The sequence below is a fragment of the Grus americana genome, chromosome 1, assembly GCF_028858705.1.
Source record: "Grus americana isolate bGruAme1 chromosome 1, bGruAme1.mat, whole genome shotgun sequence".
Classification (NCBI taxonomy): Eukaryota; Metazoa; Chordata; class Aves; order Gruiformes; family Gruidae; genus Grus; species Grus americana.
In genome coordinates this window covers 3588373-3594605 of record NC_072852.1, presented here as the reverse complement: position 1 = coordinate 3594605, position 6233 = coordinate 3588373, and the positions used below count along the sequence as shown (strand labels likewise).

At 42.4% G+C, this 6233-nt stretch overlaps 1 long non-coding RNA gene across 2 annotated transcripts; it reads right to left on the bottom strand.

The window, feature by feature from the left end:
- Positions 1–1490: 1490 nt before the first annotated feature.
- On the bottom strand, positions 1491–5136 carry LOC129215209 (uncharacterized). Of its 2 annotated transcripts, none has more exons than XR_008579930.1 (2): positions 5061–5136; positions 1491–2221 (listed from the first exon to the last, which is right to left on the bottom strand). It is a non-coding gene; the product is annotated as an uncharacterized LOC129215209 (long non-coding RNA). The 2 variants fall into 2 exon arrangements; XR_008579931.1 differs by lacking the exon at positions 5061–5136 and adding an exon at positions 4587–4982.
- Between the last annotated feature and the right edge of the window lie 1097 nt (positions 5137–6233).

Genomic DNA, 6233 nt, shown 5'->3' with positions numbered 1-6233 from the left:
AAAGACAGTGAGTGAGGCTGACAGTGCAGATGGGGGACAGCAATGAGTATGGAGTCCAGTCACATCCGGATGAATTGCAGCTTGATGTCTCTGAGCCATCTGGAGCTGGTCTCCTTCTGACATGCTGCAGGATCCCAGGGCCAGAAGGGGAAGGAGAGCTCATTTCTGAGAGGCAGTTAAACTGATCCAGGGTTGGTTGAAGTGGTATTGGCATGCAGTGAGACCCAGACAACCACAGGGAGTGAAAGCTGCCCTCAGAGTATGGCTATGAGTAGCAGATAACCATTCCCACTGCAGTGCAAGGAGTCTCCTCTGGGTAGGGATGGAAACCAGGGCTCGTGTGATGAATCTGGAAATAAATAACCTCTGTGAACAGAACTGCAGTCTAATCGCAAGACAGCCACGTATGCTAGCAGGTAAAAACAGACCTGAGTGCTCACTAACAGCCACAGCTGATGAGACCACCTTGCCCATATGCTTTGTAACCATTGTAGCTCACTCCTTAGCCATCCCAATCTACCCAGCCATGGGTAGATTCCCCAAAATACTTGACCTGAAAAGGTGCTGAGCACCTGAACACCAGTAACAGTCAATGGGACTATAGCTCAGCACCAGGACAAAGGAAGTCCTGAGTGTGACTGCTGCTGAGCCACTTGGGGAGCTTCCATTTGCCCATCAATCCAGTTTAATTAACCAGCGACTTTTAACAAAGCCAACCCTTGCCTAGTTACTGGGACTACCCTTGTAAGCAGTGGGAGAAAGGAGCACTTCTAGACACCTTTCACCTCATCCTGCAGTGACTGCCTCAAGGGGGAATGATGAATTGTGCCTTACATTCTGGAAAGAGGTCTCAGGGTGATTGGTTCAGGCACAGGTTCTATTTGTGGCCAGATGATGTCTAAGGTTAGACAAAATTAATTCCAGCTGTAATAACCACACTGGTCTACATCCAGCCTCAGCTGCACTCAACGCCAGAGCTGCTGCCCAGCCTTGCCAGACAGGTTGTGGATAATCGTCTAGGACTCTTTTCAACAATTTTTCTGCTCTTTTCTCTCTTCCTGGCAATAGGTAAAGTTGTTATCTTAAGCATAACACATTTGCACACAAATGGAGGTCCATGTTATAAGCAACAAATCATGTCTTGGCTTAACAAGAGTAAATATACACACACCTTGTAACTGCTGTCCCTGGGGTATCCACAAATCAACAGCTGCCAGCTATGTGAAAGTGTCTGTATTTGAGCACATTGTGGGAAAAATACTGCCTGTGACCCACATGTAGGTAATTCTTGTTCAATGGCATGAAACAATGTTCAATAAAGTTCAACCCCCCCCCATTCACTTCATATACTTCACCATTATTGAGAATATTAAAAACCACAGCAGCATACAACCTGTTAAACCTTAATTAAAACTGAAAAAATAATTTTTCTTTGAAATGTATAAAACTTTAAATGTAGAATCCATAAATGCTATAAATTATACAAAATATTTTGTATCTATGTATGTATATTTAATGGAAGCATTATTATACCCAATTACCTCACAAAACATTTAATATTTCATTAAACAGGTAAGCTATTTATACATTTTATGCATAATATAACATTAATTCAGCATCAACTCTGCACACATGCCTTCAGATTTGTTTGCATTTGCATATTCTTGAATTTACACAGTAAGTTTTGCTAATTAATTTTTATCAGGAACCCTACAAAGCAATGTTGTATTCTTACTCCTCCAAGGAGGCTTTGTGAAGTCATCCCCTCCCAGGGAATGATTTAGTAAGAGAGGGGACTTTTCCTGGGGAAGTTAATGGGGCTCATAAATTCAAAGCTAAGAGTCTTCCTTATGGCTTGGGTGGCTTAAACAATGCAAAAGATGTTCTCTGGCCTTGACTTAATACAAGAGGTGAATATGTATCCCTGTAAAGAGCTTCCTGTTCAGAACAGAATCTCATCTGATTTCAAAATCACCATTACAAAGTCTGAATTTTTGTTCTGGTGTTTGGTAAAGCATTAAAAATAATATCAGTTCAGACAGAGATGTAAAAAAAATAAAATAATCCTCCAGGTTCTTTGCATCTTTGTATTGCATTTGGGAACTCTTAATGTGATTGTAGACTCTCAAGGTTGAATAGTCAAAAGAAGTTGCTTGTGTGTTAGCTTGTAGAGGTCAACGTTGTAATCCTGTGGCATTCAGCTTCAAAATCATCACAAAATCTAGGTAAAAAAAAAATAAATTGCTTTAGCTACCAGATGAGTTCCCATTATTCTCTTCATAACATTTATAATGCAGTTATGCAATCGCCTTATACTTTAATGCAAGCTTTTAATACTAATTTCATCCTTAAAACTTCAGCAAAATCAGCTGAAATCCTTGTAAATCAGAACAGTACGGCTTTTGAGGAAGCATTCTCCTTCCTTTATGATTGCAGTTAATTAACATAATGCACTTTCTGCCTTCCAAAATGTTAATTTTATCCACCCCCCTGAATTTTGCAACAATTTACCAAAGATTAATCACTAAAAGTAGCATTTCTATTTAAAACTAAATAAGCCAGTGTCATTACAACTTCCCAAACACTACCGTTAAGTCGATACAAACTGGTGAATCTTGAGTTGAGTCCCACCGTGGGACATACATGTGAGTAACTTGAGTCAAGCCTTTAATGCCATTACTCCAGCTAAACTAAATGCTCCTCTTACAGACAGCGGAGTAAAATAAGCACCTGCCTTAATCTTATCTCTGCATTTGGGTGAGATGAATCACACCCTGGAAGTGCCAGGATCTCTCCAAAGACTACAAAGGGAGTCTCACAGACTCACATGTGAACGTCTATGGTACAGATGTCTACATTCAGTCAAACGAATCCCACCCAGGTCTTCAGAGGGCTTGCCCTCATTTGTCCTCATTTTTCTCTGTGTGAAATCACAGGAGGACCTACCAGTCTTGCAAGATTTTAGCTGAAGATGATGGGCATCCTGGGAGATAATTTTTGAGCAACATAGTAATGCCATGTTGATGGTAGATATGCACCCTTCACGCCATCTGAGCTGCACTGAAAAACTCAAAATGAAAAGGGAAGCAAAGAGCTGATCTGTCCCAGTCCCTGATCCAGAGAAGGCTGCTCCATGCTCCCTCTGTTGTGCTGAGTGTGATCGTGCTGTGAAACACCAGTGTTTTCATTAAGACCAATCTCTGTAGTTGTCAAGCAGCATGAGATAGACACCCTGACGCCCGCTCCTCCTTCCCAAACTCCTCCCTCTAAACTTTGTTCATTTCCATGCTGTCTGACTGATGTTTCTCCTTGGATGATCACTGATAGGAATTTTGAATTGGAGCTTTTTAACTAAGAGCACTACGGAGCACAGCAGTGAGTGACCCATTTTTGGCTGTTGTGAAACTATGGATAGATGATACTAGAATTAAATTTGAACCAGGAAGTGGGAAGTAAAGGTTATTTCTTTAGATGTCAGTAAGGAGAATGAATCAGTCACAATTACTTAAGGAATCTCAGGGAGCAGTTCAAGCATATGTGATGCATGAAGGCAGATCTAATTGGGGTGATTTTTGGGGGAAGAGGTTCATAAAACGTGCCTGTCTCCATGGTAACTGAACACGTAGGAGTGCACTTGGTCTGGCTGATCACTGGAGTCCTCAGCATGTGACTGTTCATCTCTTAAATAAAACCTAATTGGTTGTTTCCAATCTTTTTTCTTAGGCAGACGTCTGACTCTCTTCTACAAATGTTACACATGAATGAGTTCTTCCACCAAAATGCAAAAAGCTGTACTTTCCAGAACAGATCCGGTCTGCTGAAAGAAGTTCAGTGGGGGTAGCCTTAGACATCAAAACCCTTGGTCTCCAAAGAAAACTTTATCTCACATGTTTATCGTGCACTAAATCTTGTCCAGATGTGGTATATTTTCTATAAATTATTGGACCAACACACACAGGGTATGAAGCAAGCAAAATAATCATGATCTTGCATTGAATCTGAGTACTACGTACATGTTTTTCATCAGTTAATTGAATTATATCCCCACATGGATCATGACCATGACTGCATTAGTCTCCTTCAATCAGCAAGTCAAAACACATTCAGACAGTATCCTCTGCTCTTTCCAAATGAATGGAAGTGGATCAATAGAGAAAGCAAAAGGCTAACTTCGCTTTCACAGATATTGTTTCTCAGTTACTTGTGGACCTGCAAATACAGAAAAGCATGGTGTGGTGGGTCGACCCTGGCTGGGGGCCAGGTGCCCACCAGAGCTGCTCTATCACTCCCCTCGTTCACTAGACAGGGGAGAAAAGGTACAACAAAAAGCTTATGGGTGGAGATAAGGACAGGGAGAGATCACTCGCTAATTATTGTCACGAGCAAAACAGACTGAACTTAGGGAATTCATCTAATTTATTACTAAGCAAAACAGAGTAGAGGAATGAGAAATAAAATCAACTCTTAAAACACCTCCCCCCACCCCTCCCATCTTCCCAGGCTCAACTTCACTCCCCATTTCTCTCCCTCCTCCCCCCTCAGCGGCACAGGGGGATGGGGAATGGGGGTTGTGGTCAGTTCCTCACACGGTGTCTCTGCCGCTCCTTCCTCCTCAGGGGGAGGACTCCTCTCATCATTCCCCTGCTCCAGCATAGGGTCCCTCTCATGGGAGACAGTCCTTCACCAACTTCTCCAACGTGAGTCTCTCCCATGGGGTGCAGACCTTCAGGAGCAGACTGCTCCAGCGTGGGTCCCCCACGGGGTCACAAGTCCTGCCAGCAAACCTGCCCTGGCGTGGGCTCCTCTCTCCACAGGTCCACAGGTCCTGCCAGGAACTTGCTCCAGCGTGGGCTTCCCACAGGCCACAGCCTCCTTCAGGTGCCTCCACCTGCTCCCTTGTGGGGTCCTCCACGGGCTGCAGGTGGAATCTCTACACACCCTCATCCTTCCTCCACGGGCTGCAGGGGGACAGCCTGCTTCACCATGGCCTTCACCACAGGCTGCAGGGGGATCTCTGCTCCGGCGCCTGGAGCACCTCCTGCCCCTCCTTCTGCACTGACCTTGGTGTCTGCAGAGTGTCTTACATCTTCTCACTCCTCTCTCCGGCTGCAAAAGCTCTCTCTAACTGTTTTGTTTCCCTTCTTAAATATGTTATCACAGAGGCGCTGATTGGCTTGGCCTTGGCCAGCAGCAGGTCCATCTTGGAGCCGGCTGGCATTGGCTCTATCAGACACAGGGGAAGCTTCTGGCAGCTTCTCACAGAAGCCACCCCTGTAGCCCCTCCCGCTACCAAAACCTTGCCACGCAAATCCAACACACATGGAAATATAAGATGATAAAAATAGTTCTACTGCAGTTTCTAAAAACAAAACTCTTGAAACTTTTTTTGTTCTGGAGGAGCAACAGAGGTGCATTGAAGTATTATTCATAGCTCTTTGTATAGATCACTGGTTTGGGACAGTTAATTATTTTTCAAGATTAGCCCATAGATAAAATCATACAGATTTAGAGGCAATGCTTTGTGTATTGCCAACAATATATTAGTTCCTCTTTCAATTGATAAAATAATTAAGGGCTTCGTTGGAAAGGGCATATTTCTCTCTGTGGCCACTGGTGCCTGAAAGCATGAAATTTCAAAATGTTTCCAATAGTTGTTCATTGAAAGGGGAATAATCCATTTTCTGCCTAATTATTTTCAAGAGAGCAATAAAAAATGTATTAGGAATATTTAAAAATGTAAAAAGTACAGTACATTCAAATGGTTTGAACTTTGGCAACGTACCATCATTTGCAGATGATAATGAAAATGTTAACCTTGGGAGAAACCATTTTGTCTGCAACTTAATGACAAATAAGAGGAATATTAGCTTCAGACTGATTGCTAAGTTCATATACTGCTTCATACAGCAAAGTAGGCTATATATAAGTTGTCGTTTGGTTCTGCAAGTTATATAACTAAGTTTTAAACCACTTTTCTTCATCTGGCAAAAGATTTCAGAATGACAGAACATACTTAATAGCTCTCACTATAGAATATATGAAAACACTGAGGAATGTCATCATTAAATGGATGGCTATATAACCTGAGTGGGTCTTAAGATGTTTTCCAGTTATTAGAAATTAACTATTACAGCAGAAGAAGATTGCTTAGTTATAATTTTCAGATTCCTGAAGGGTTATGAAAATGGGGATGATAATTTGCTTCAGGAACTGAAAACTAACTGCTTTTATTG